The 13,440-nt window shown below is 37.2% G+C and overlaps 1 protein-coding gene and 1 pseudogene across 1 annotated transcript in view; both read right to left on the reverse strand.

Annotated features, from left to right (window-relative positions):
- SEMA3E (semaphorin 3E) overlaps positions 1-13,440 on the reverse strand; it is a 242,660-nt gene that overhangs the window by 113,877 nt on the left and 115,343 nt on the right. The window lies entirely within an intron of this gene.
- LOC112825269 (elongation factor 1-beta pseudogene) lies at positions 834-1,386 on the reverse strand (annotated as a pseudogene).

Consider the following 13,440-nt stretch of genomic DNA (forward strand, 5'->3'; position numbering starts at 1 on the left):
AAATAGTTTTAAAACTCATTGGCACCAATATGTTAGAGAGACAGTTCTTTTCACTTTGTCAAAATATATTTAAATTCCACACGCCCATGTGTACGAAGCGGGGAGGAGGGGATACACATTTTTCAGTTCTCAAACAAAAACAGGTTTCCAAGGGAGGAGTGTTTTCTTCTCAAATACACACTTCGTCCACTGTCACCTGCAAAGTAACGACTTCCTGAGACCCAGGAACTTAAACTTTTCACTAATTCCTGAATCAATCCATGTCTTCAAGTTAATTCAGCAACAAGATACTGAACTGCATACACAGTAAGCACTGTTAATGAAAATGAAATAGAGAAATGAAGTAACTATTAGGAATTTTCTTCGACTTAATGGTCCAAAAAGGAAAAGGTTTCTTACAAAATGCTTTGATGATTTTGACACATCCGATCAATGATGACTAATGGTAATAATATTGAAACGGAGTGTTAAAAAAATATGCAATTAACTTTTTTTTTTTTTCAGCGCAAACGGGATAGCTCAGTGGTTTGCTATTGCTCTTTCCAGCAATGGAGTGGCTGGCCTTCATGCATTCTCTGAATTTTTCGATTCTGTCTTAACAAGGCAGAGGTCCACAACAGGCACTATAGTGCCCCAGGTTTTAACTATTAACCACTTCCAAGGAAAGCAAAAAGAGTTCAAATGTACATGTGAATAGCCTAAGCCTTAAATAGCCTTTTACTTCTTTGGTCAAGGAAAACAAGATAGTGTCAGAATTTTATGATTCTTTGTCTTCCTATCTTATATAAATTATTATTTAGCATTATACATGTTATTCTACCTTTTTTTTTGTCTTTTAAACTTTTATTTAAGGGCAATGATCTATGATGTAGATTTTAGATCTTATTAAAAGCAGCCATGTCCACGGACTGCACATAGTCCTCAAAAGCAGTGATCCGCTCCTCCAGCATATCTGTTCCAACTTTATCTTCCACTACACAGTGTATTTGAAGTTTTTTAATTCCATATCGCACTGGAACTAGTTTAGAAAAGCCTCAGACCAAGCTGTCTGCCTGAATGCTTTGGACGCACTCCTCTAGTTTTGCCATATCTGTCTCATGGTCCCAAGGTTTCACATCTAGTAATATGGAAGACTTGGCAACAAGTGCAGGTTTTTTGGCTTTCTTTGACTCATACTGTGCAAGGCGTTCCTCTCTTAGCCTCTTTGCTTCTTCACTTTCCTCCTCCTCCTCAGATCCAAAGAGATCAACGTCATCATCATCTTTAACTATCTGTAGCTCCACTTCCTGTGCTGTCTTCCACATTAGCAGGGCCATACTTGCCCAAAGCTTTCTTCACTCCTGGAAGGCTGGCCTTCTCCTTTTCGTAAGACTTGATGTGATTATATCAATGGAGGGCATATCCATGTTATTCTAGATTATTGGTGTCTGAACTCTACGAAAGCAAGGTCACAAAAGGACAAGTCTACAAAGATTCATTGTCTATCCACGCACTACACACGTATTTGTGTGCATGTAAATTATTGAACAAAATCATAGAATATAAAGTGCTATTACCTAAAAGTGAATAACAACAATTTATTTTTGACTGCCTCCTAAACGTTTAATTAGGATTCCATTTCCTGGAGGCTAAAGCAGCAAGTTCTGTGTGAATGAGCTTCCTAAACTGAGCCTGTGTGCCCGGGGGACTCTGAATTGGGACCATGGTATGTCATTTACTCAACATTCCTTTAAGGATGTTGTCAACTAGGGCAGGCTATTCTAAATGTAATGGGAGGGCTGTCAACGATTTGAAGAGCAATTATATGACCAGATTTATATCAAAAATATCAACTGGTTTTCATGTGCCAGAAGGGGGCAAAAGGTGGATAAAAGGAGGGTTGAAGACTCTTTTTTTTTTTTTTAATCAGCAGGTGAGGAAGATGGTAGTAGCAAAACAAAGTACCTTGTAAACGCAGAGACCTGAATGACTAAATGGAAAAAAGCTATCAAATTTTACACAGTAAGGTAAAAGTATGTTTTTATGTTTTTTAAATTTAAATTATTTAAGACTGAGATAACACAGTCACTCAATTTGGTGAAAAATTCAAAATATATATGAAGACATCCACTGTATTAGGCACTCATTGGGGGATTTCAGAGATATTAAGGATCAATGTAATTCTGTAAAAATAACACCAGATTTTGGTATCCCTCATTTTATTTCTCTAAAATTATTTATTTCATTTGAGAGAGAGAGAGCACAAGCAGGGTGAGGGGAAGAGAAAAAAGCAGGCTCCCTGCTGAGCAAGGAGCCCAGTGGGGTTCCATCCCAGGACACTGTGATAATGACCTGAGCCGAAGGCAGATACGTAACCAACTGAGCCACCAGGCACCCTCTCTAAAGTAATTTTAGAGGTAGGGTTTTCTAAGCTTATGTACTTGATAATAATCAGGCCCACTTACTTCTCTTCTCTTCAAGAACATACATTGGGGCGCCTGGGTGGCTCAGTCAGTTAAGCTTCTGACTCTTGATTTCAGCTCAGGTCATGATCTCAGGGTCATGGCAACAAGCCCCACGCAGGGCTTCACACTCAGTGGGGAGTCTGCTTCTCTCCCTCCCTCCTCCCCTCCCTTGCATGCTCTAAAGTACATAAATACATCTTAAAAAAAAAGAAAATACATTTTATGGTTCAAAACCAGAAAGAACATAAAGGCTTATAATAATAAACTCCCTCTTCTCTGGACTTCCTCCCCCTCTATAGTTCTCACTTCTTTGCCCTCAATGGCTTAACTGTGTCTAGTTTCTTGGATATTCTTCCAGAGTTTCTTATGCATATACAAAAAATAAGGTATACAGAGCTCTAATACCTTCCCAACTTTGCACAAAGAACCATAATATAAACCCTGTTGTTTATTTTGCTTTTGTTCACTTAATACATCCCAGAAATCCTTCTGATCAAAACTTACAGAGGGTATAGTTGCATGATATTCTATTTTAGGAATCACCTATTGGCATGCATTTAAATTCTTTCAAATTTTCCCTATTAAAAACAGTACTATAATGTGTATACATAAATATATGTTGATTTGCATATGTGAAAAAATATTTTTAAGATACATTTTTAGAAGTTGAATTACTGGGCTAAAAATCCCCAAGAATTTGTAATTTTTTTTACAGATATTGCCAATTTGCCTCAGTGGGGATTTTATCAGTTTAAGATTCTACTACTGTAAGAGTGACTGTTTCCTCACAGCCTTGACAATACTATACTATTAAGGTTTAGGATTTTTTGCTGGTCCGATTGGGGAAATACAAAATAAATTTCCATTTCTCTTATTATGGGTGAAGTAAGGAATCTTTTCACATAGAGTACTCTGTCTTTATTTTTGCCATTTTTCTCTTTACATTGATAGCGTATTTTTGCACAGGATTATAGTTCCTTTGTCAACATCTGAACTTTTCAAACTGTTAAAATTCTATGGGATTGGAAGTTATGGTTGAGAGATGGAAGCTAAACCCTTAAATACAGAAATGTGTGCTTCAACCATGTTAGAAATATATTTTTAATGGCTTATGTTTTTGCTTTAGTAAATAGAGCTAATTCTTGATTGTCTGGGGTAATTAGCCAGCCTGGCGATTAACAGTTTACACACACAATGTTAAGAAGCAGAAGTGGCCAGAGAACATGCTCAGTCTCCCATAGGCTGAATTGGGCTTTCAACAAACTCCCATGCACAAATGTTCGGCTGGGGAATTATGTGGGAAGAGGCAATGAGTAGCTCTGCCTACAGTGGAAGTGACTTAGTTGCCATGGTGACAATGGTTTTACAACCAGAGGCCTTGGTGAGATGCTTCCTTTCCTGGGACACTGCTATTTATCCAAACTTTTCCATCCTCTCATCCATCCTCCCTGCTTTCAGGGCCATGCTTTCCATCTGGCCTCTTTAGACCCCAACCCCCTTAGACTTCCTCTAGACTTTTGCTACAGTTCCATTTTTGAAGCTCCCAACTGAATCCATTTTTACTCACTTGGTTTAAACAATTATTTTCTGTCATCTGATTTCCCCAATATACTGCCCTTCCTCACACAGATTAACTAGGAGTTCTATTAAGGGCCACGATATAATATAATATTTTCTTAGTCATTAAATCACTAGAATGAAATCTAGGAAATGTGCTTAATATATAATTTACCAAGACCACTGCTGTGGACTCAAGTTTTATTTATGGCCAGGCTTTTATTGAACACTAGCCAATGAGAAAGGTTCTTTCATATGAAGGGAAAAATGATTCACCCAAAACTGACCTTTAAGCCACCTCTGAATTTGACTCTGCAGGGATTTCTGTACACTTGCTATGAGAAATCCAGAATTCCAAGCAACAAATATTTTAGAAAATATGTGAAATATTCAGTCAAAGCAGAAGTTAGAGAAGCCAAGAATACATGTGAAATACTATCATGTTTTCTGTACTATTAGTCTTGAAAACATATGTCGGGGGTGGGGGACATGTTTCTACAGGTCCTACAAAATGCTCTCGGTAGTCTAACAGTGTGCTACAGGCCTGGTAACTGTGTGAACATTTTTCCTTCAAAACATTTTCATATGGTCTATGAAACTGTGGTAACAAGGCTTTGATTTCATTTATTCATGTGTTATTTTTTAATGTTAGACATGTCTAAGTGGACTTGTTCACACTCCTATTTTAAAAGCTGGTTTTTCTGGATGATGACATTTCACAATGGCTTGGCTCCTGTTTAATATTTAAAGCTTAAAGAATAATAAAATACAATTCTATTAAAAATTTACATCATATTCTGTCAGAATTAGGTTTAAGATAAACAAATGATAGTATTTGGTAATTCATTCCTTCTAACACATGTTTAAACAACCTTGACTTCTGATACTATACCCCCACCAAAAACATGCATTCTGTAAGATGCTTTCTGATTTTTCAAGTTGGCTAATATGTACACAAGTGTACAGTAATTAGCTATTAAATTATAAATATATTTCAATATTAACACAGAAACGTTTTATGCTATAAAACTAATGTATCCTCAACAATCTGTATGTTTACCTGAATTTAAGGCATGCTAAGAAGTTAAAAGGGTCTATTTTTTCATTTGGTATTTGATTTTAGTGCTAGAGTAATATAACTTGCTAATACATAGTATTTTTTTCTTCGTTTTTCAGTTTTACTGGGACAAATATTACTTTAAGATATACAACATAATGATTTGATTTACATATAATATATACTATGAAATGATAACCACAGTAAGTTAATATCTATCATCACTTCACATAATTACAATTTTTTTCTTATGGTAAGAACTTTTACGATCTGCTCTCTTAGCAGTTTTCAAATATACAATACAGTATGGTTAACTGCAGTCACCAAGCTGTACATTACACCCCTATGACTTATTTATTTTATAACTGGAAATCTGTGCCTTTTGAACACCTTCATTCATCTCCCTCACCTCTACATTTTTACATTTTTTAAAAATTTTGTATCTTCCTCTAACAATTTTATTGATCTTTGGTCTTTCACATAAAATATTTTATTTAGTAAATAACCATTACATAACAAAAACAAGCAAATTAACTAAAATCTGCATTATATTTTTACTTTATCACATACTGGTTCAAATATTTGATAAAGTTCTTCAGAGTAATGTGACTCTCAGTTTATTCCCCAAATCCCCTACTTGTTCAGCCAAGTGTCTACTTGCTATCTTCTCCTAAAGTCTAACAAACAGACTTCTCCAATGTAGCAAATGAAGAATAAGCCCTTGATTCCCACGTATAAACAAATTCCTATTTCAGTCTTCCACTCTCAGGAAATGGCACTTTTAATCTTGTGAAATATTTTGTTTCACAAGAGATTCTTCTTGTGATTCTTCTTGCTCTGAATGCCACACTATTTATCCTCAACATCTCCACGACAACTTCTAGGCTGGACCAGTGAAAGAACCTCCTACTTTCCTGCTTCTGCCCTCCCCGATGCCCCCTCCTACTGTTTACCCTGCAGTGACCGTGACTCATTCCAAATAGTGAGTCATGATGTTCCCTCCTCTGCATAAAACTCTACAACTGTTTCCCAATACCCTTAGATTAAAATCTTAGTTCAAAGTCTACCACGATCTGACCTGTCAGTCATCCACCTCACCCTGGATGTTGCTCCACTTTCTCCCCTGCTCAGGGAGCTGCAGGGCACAGGCTTGAGACCTTTGCCCTGACTCTTGCCTCTGCCTGATGTGTGCCTCCTCCTGACCTCCCACAGAGCTGGCTCCTGCCTCTGTGAAGTCTTCCCAGTCTAAGAACCGAAAGTTCCCACCTGGGCACTGGCTGTTGCATCTTTCATTGGGTCAGTGTTACTTGGTTTTGTTTTTTCTGTTTCTTTTTTCCTTATTTATGTATCTTCTTCCTCCTCTGACAAGAAACCAATTCCATCAGAGTGACTTTTTCCATCTTGGTCACTGTGATATCCCCAGAACCCAGACCAGTGCTAGCTGTTTGTTTCGTAGGCCCGGGATAAAGATGTGTGAAATGAAAAGAATTTCTCTGAATTTCAACTCTTCACGTATGAAATGGTGATAACAATAACTAAGTAGTAGGGTTGCCGTAAGAATCAAATGATTCATAACGGATGGCCAATACGTATGGATTTTTCTCCTTTCTTTGATGTTGATAAATCATTGGGCATTGAATGAAAATTTCCCCTGTAAAAATAGGCCTTTCTTAATTATATTCTGCCAAGTGGACACAGTTACTCTCTAGGCTTATTATACAGACTTAAAGTGAAATAGGAAATTTTGCAAGTACATGATTACTATGATCAGGGTAAACAGCTAGTCTGTCTTTTAAGTTAAAACCTTGCTTTGCTACCAACAGTAGGCTGGAGTAATTTTCTGTTCCTTCTTTCAGTCCACATGTACGTCAGCTGGCAAGAAAAAATTTATCTTTTAAATCTGCTTTATCATTTATTCATTTATAAGCTCAATCTAAAATATACAAAAGTATCTCTACCTTTGAAATTTAAAGTACCAGAAGAGCAGGCACAAATTCTTCCAACATTTTTGCTATTACTATTAAACCTTGAATTTTTATGAGTTTTCCAGTGTTTAATTTGGTAGGTTTTTGTTTTGTTTGTTTGTTTAAAAACAGAGTTGTCAATTCCTAGACAGGTGCATGGTTTGCCTTGGTGTTAAAACAGCACAGCTAAACAGCCTCTGCATTCTCACTTCCTGACCTCTAAGAAAGATCTCCAGTCTCATCTTTATACAAATAAAGCCTCCTCTCAAGCCATATAATTTAATCCTAAAAAACATCCTTTCTAAAATAATGACTTCCAAACATCCCATCTGACCATCTAACACAACAAACATTTGTGCCTTTAAAAAAATCTGTGCTTTTCAGTCTCACATATTACCAGAAAGTAATGACTACTCTGTTACTTGGATACTTTTTCTATTAACATCACATTTCCTCATGGTTTCAATTCTTACAGAATAATAACTGAATTTCAAATCCAGGCAGAATAAAGGGCAATTGTGTAATCTTTTGACATCCCATTAATTAAATGGGAATTGAATCTACTCATTCACATTATAAGACAAAGAAAATCACACCAATAATACTGTTGGTAGATGTGTATCTGGATACAGAGATGAGGCTCTGTGTTATTTGCCATCATCTGATAGCTTTGGAAATGCTAGACAACCACTAAAAGCTCATTCGCTCTGAAATTACATGCCTCAATTACTGTAGCTGCTGCCATGTGAACCGGACGCCTCTTGGTAGGTAATCGGCCCCCCGGGGAGATGGGTTCTCTTCAGATGTGGCTGAGGAACGCCAAGAGGGGAGACAAACCAAAGCTATGTGTACAATTCACTGATGACTTTCTTTCACAAAAAGCTGCCTTAGTGACTAAGCTGCTAACAAATTCTTCTTCTGTTTTCCTTTTCCGGCAATCCTCAACAGGCATGGATTCACTTCCTGTTAGAAACCCCTGTTGTTTATAACCTGTCACAGGGCAAACAGTACCTTAAAAGGCCACCTGTGTTTTCTTTGAAAACGATGAAGGGGAGAGAACTTGCATTCACAGAAAGGCTCTTGTGTGGTAGGTCCTGCGTGAAATATCCAATTTACATAATTCCATTTGCCCTTCATATCACTCCAACAATGGATGCATAATGCTCCTCATTTTACAGATCAGGAAAGAGAGGCTCACAGGAAACTTAAAAACTTCCTTGGGTCCACAACTCAGTTCAAGGTTGATATCTCTGGAACTAATGTTATTTTGCTTATTTTGTTATTTGACCATAAGAAAAGAGTTTGTATAATTACATACTTGCTTCATCAACAGATTAGTCATAGGTTTTCAGTATGGTAAATCTCTTAGGAATGTGTTACAGGTGTTTTCCATATTTCATGCATTTATCAAATAAAATTTACCCCTGATAAATGGCCACAGACACCTCTGGAGCAGGCATTTTTTTTTCAACCTGTGCCTCAGCCTTTTCTCATCATTTGCCTCATGCATCCGAAAGGCTACCTCACAGCAGTTGTGTTTCTGTTGTGCAATCCGATCAAAACAATCAGAACAAACACGGGTTGTAGAGGACCAGACAAGACAGAGATTAGAAATAAGTGAAATAAATGGAAAAAAACCTATAACCTACTGACTTCAAATAGAAGGAGATAATGTTCTTAAAAATAAAAATTAAATAATAAGCACAGACATCTGCGGTCTGTTCCCAACTTTGCTACTGAATAGACCATCTACAGGAGATCTAATTTCCCCATTTGTAGGATGAGAGGAATAGATGAAATCATCGCTGAAGTTCCTTCTAGCTCCACAAACCACATCACATCATGAACTATATCCTCTCCAGTGAGGGAAAATATTGAGTAGAATTGTCCAAAGGATGCTGTCTAGAATTTTTTAATCTGTTAGTTTTACAAACTGTGAGAACTGTAGCATTAATTTTAGCTACATGGGAGGATAAGAATTAGTGCTGAAGATACAATTTTCTATCAGGTGAACTCTAATGTCAAAAAAAAGTCTATCACTGGGCGCCTGGGTGGCTCAGTTGGTTAAGTGACTGCCTTCGGCTCAGGTCATGATCCTGGAGTCCCGGGATCGAGTCCCGCATCGGGCTCCCTGCTCAGCGGGGAGTCTGCTTCTCCCTCTGACCCTCCCCCCCTTTCATGCTCTATCTCATTCTCTCTCTCAAATAAATAAAATCTTTTTTAAAAAAAAGTCTATCACTATCAGTTTAAAAAACAACAAATGTATTGTTATTGATTAGTTTTCCTGTAATTTTTGATAGGCTTTACATATAAAGAGGAAGATATAAATCAAATATCCTCTAACTTCATCCTGGTATCACATACTATGAAAATGAAAAAAAGTCAATTAGGTCATGCTACAATTAGAACTAGAGATCTGATAACACATTTGTGAATTACAGGGCAATCCCCTAAGCCAAAACCTTACTACTCAGGAAACAACCTGGCAAAAGTGAATACTCTTTCACACATGCTGAGAACAAGAGAACGGATGATAAATAAGAAAAAGCCTGGAAAACTTGGAAGACATTTTTATAGGACAAGTCAAAATGTCTTTTGTAGAACTCACTAGAGAAACTTCAAAAATGGACAATTTATTAGTAGAGCAAGTTGAAAGATTAAAACCAAAGTTCTGTCATGACATTCTAGATCAGGTCCCTGTTCTATAGTTTATGATAGGACTACCAATCAGCTCCCTTGAGAAACAGTTGAATTTCTGAAAGTATCTTTCCTGCCAGCTGGAGGCAAGGGTAAATACAGCTGAAAAGAGTAACAGACAGCTGCCCTATCCCCAGCCCCCGACTTCATCAGAGCGGATGCCTGTACCCAGGTAACTGGTCATCCATCATCAAGTCAAATATGATTTTACATGTGCTTGGATCCTTCTGGCAAGGTCACTGCCCCTATCTGGGAAAAAAAATTCTGTATGAAATTGGGAACAGGAGGTCAATTTTCTTTTCCTGCCATGACCAAGAAGAGATAGCTTCTGCCACTGGAAAGGAGCAAATGCATTAACCTCCCTGACCAGCCGACACTCTTCACAGGGATGATGAAATATTTTAGAATGCTCATGGTTGGTGATTGCTAGGATTTATCACCTTCAGAGCTGTGTGTGTAAGAGTGTGTGTGTGTGTGTGTGTGTATGAGAGAGAGAGAGAGAGAGAGAGAGAGAGAGAGAGAATGAGAGGACACTTAAAGAAATGTTAATGAACAGGGGGATGGCAAGCAGGAGGTGTAAAAGCTTTCACTTCAACATTTCCACTCTGAAACAGGGGAAAGAAAAAAAGAAAAATGGAAATTAAAACTGATGCAAATAATATCAAGAAACGATCATTTTGGCTGTGGCACACATTGCTAAAATTAATGCAGATTAACAGACATGAGACTGAGGTATTTAAAGCCAACAAGTACCAGCCTGCTTTTGGAGAACTTATTGATACCAGCCCTGACAGCCTCCTGATTTCCTACTTAAGGAATAAAAACATGTATTACTATACCTGAATTAGTAAATACTTTCAAAATTGCTAAAATGTTTATGGGGAGAACATTCAAGAATATTAAAAAAAAATGAATGAAATGACTGGTAACATTAGTTTCTCTGGCAAGAGCAAGATTACTAACAGAGGTTGTAATTCTTATAAAGTCAATTGCTTTATTTAAAATTCTATAGTCATCCCACTCATGTCTTCAATATTCATTGATAAAGCATAGTATATGTCACATCTTATAAGGTAGTTTGTGATAATAAATTACCTAGACTGAAAGTTTTAGAAGGCAATTATTTAGCACACTTCCCTTAGTAAATAAAGGTTTTTATAGTATATTAGCAATGAATTACCATGGTCAAAATAATTATTTCTAACATAATATAGACTACCCTACTTCTATGACCAATATGACACCATATTTGGGGGGGGGGAAAGACACTATATTTGGAATCAAAAAGACAAAAATTACCATTACTTTTTTTTTGATCAGGTAATGGTGAGTCCTCTGAATTTACTATGAACAGAAGCCTAATGCCTTCCGGAGGGACTAACCTAATAAGCAAGACTGCTTATGTGGTATAATTTGAAGAGGGGTAATGTAGACGGGGCTCTGAGTCCAATTATTTAATCCCCTCCTGGTTTCTCCGGTTATTAAGGTTTTACAACTTTGATATTTCTGGCTTTCAAAAGATCCTATTAAAATTTTGGGACCTCTGGGAGGGATTATACCTTAAACCTTTATCAGCTAATAACTGAGCTTTGTCTGAATACTTGAACTGGGTCTCGTGTAAATATAACATTTGATGAGCCTAGAGGAAGGGTGTTTCTCAAGTGGAAATAAAGGATAGTATTAGGTTAGGGGTATGTGGGAGCTTTGGGGGGGGGTGCAGAGGTTAACACCAATACAACGTTCATCATGTTGCCCTAACGGGCCAGGTTTCTAGGTCACGGCACACAGCTTTGCTATGGTGCCAAAATTCAGAGCCACTGAATTGTTCACTTTTGGCCTAGTTTTCTGGAGGCAATCACACACACTCCATGACACATGAGGGTATGTCCAAACGGTGTCACAAAAGTCTATGTAATTTGGCCAAGAAGTTACTTTGGCACTCATCAACCTGACAGAAAAACATTATTTTTATGGTAAATTCAGGGCTCAGTCAGGGAGATTTTCTTCATGCTGATTTTGAACCTGTTTTTTCCTAGAATTTTGGTTGCATGTAGAAATCCCCAGGAAGCTTGGAAAAAAAGAAAAAAAAAAAAAGGCTGATGCCTGGGTCCCTTGCTGAGAGAGTTGGGTAAATATTTTGTCTGCCGTTGGCATTTTAAATTTTCCCAGGAAATTTAAATAGGACACCAAAACTGAGAACCTCTGTTGCAGAATGATTGTGCTGAAGCTCAGTTATTAGCCAAGATCAGAAAATGATATGCAAACAATCAGAGGTGTGCAAGCTTATGGGTCAGTTACAAAGAGTTGCCAGAATACCGAACTTACCAAAATGTTCCAGTCATCATCCAATCTTGAGTCAACAACAGCAGGAAAATAAAACCGATCACTGTCTGACATTACAGATGACCAAGAAGGGGTGAGGATAAAAGCTTCCTTGAATATTTTATCAACATATTCATAATGGAAGCAAATGTGGATGCTCCAGGTGCTTATGTATATAGTCCATGATGTATCACTAAATTGACATTTGGTGGGATGTCCTTCATCGGCCCCGTAAGATGCCTCTTACGTGATGCATCTATTTTGTACAATGTTCAAGAAGCTAATTATATTTAGGATATCACATATTCTGTGTGATGGCCAACCTTGAATATGTGACTTGTAATAAGGTTTATTTTTAAAAGATGGTGGTTTATCATTCAGATTTCTGACAATTAAAAAGGTAATAAACTCAAAAATAAATGTGTTGAGTTCTGTAAGTGTGATCTGGAGCAGCTTTCAACTCTCCAGATATCTTAATAAATTCTAAGTGTCTCCTGTCATCTGGAAGGTTTTCAAGGAACTGAGGTAAAAAATCTAGCTGGTCTAAAAGAAGTCAGGCCATGTCTAACTCATGAACTTCAAAAATGTGAACATTGTACACAGTGCTTATCAGTATTAGAGGTGAATCCTTTCTTTGCGTCCGGTTTAAATGTGTTTATTAAATAGTGAGAAACAAAGCGGACATTTTAGGAAACCAAGAAACAGACTTGTCAAAGCGTTCTAATGTCGAGTATAAAACAACATTCATGATTATTCCAGGTGATTGCAGTCCTCTGCTCAGTACATGAACATTTTCAAAAGGTCTGAGCAGATCTAGTCCCTACCTACCAGCAGCTGGAATGCTCCTAAGGGGTAAGAATTTGGCCCAATGAGATCTCCATGCGTCCAATGACGTTAGCGTCAAGGGGAAGGTCCCTCTCTCTTCTCTAATAGCAACATTAAAACAGCAAGAGACCATGACATGTTCTAGGCGTTGCAGTATATGAAAAGTATTTTCTGAGAAAAGAGCATACACTGTCAGTGTTACCTCAGTACAAGAGATAAAAAAAAAAAAAATCACAATTTGCTGATCTCATTTGTTTATGCCCAGAAAATGGGAAAAAAAGAAAACTATAATTGATTGGAAGGTGAACAGTACAAACTATTTAGGCCCCTAAAGATAAATATGTCCAGAAATCTCCTAGGACTGACATTTTCATCTATTTGATTCCCATGGTTAACAGAAGTGGTCATCCAAGTGGCTGATTTATTCTGCTTTCCTAAGTCTATCCTGTTACTACTCCCTTAAAATTGTGCTGGGAGAAAGCAAACACACTTCCCAGAAAGAAAAAGGAAAAAAAAAAAAAAAAAAAAAGGAAGCGTCTTTGCACAGGGTTATATATAATTAGCAGGTATCTCA

Source organism: Callorhinus ursinus, unplaced genomic scaffold (genome assembly GCF_003265705.2).
Source record: "Callorhinus ursinus isolate GAN/ISIS: 27379988/994484 unplaced genomic scaffold, GSC_fseal_2.0 scaffold12, whole genome shotgun sequence".
NCBI classification, from domain to species: Eukaryota; Metazoa; Chordata; class Mammalia; order Carnivora; family Otariidae; genus Callorhinus; species Callorhinus ursinus.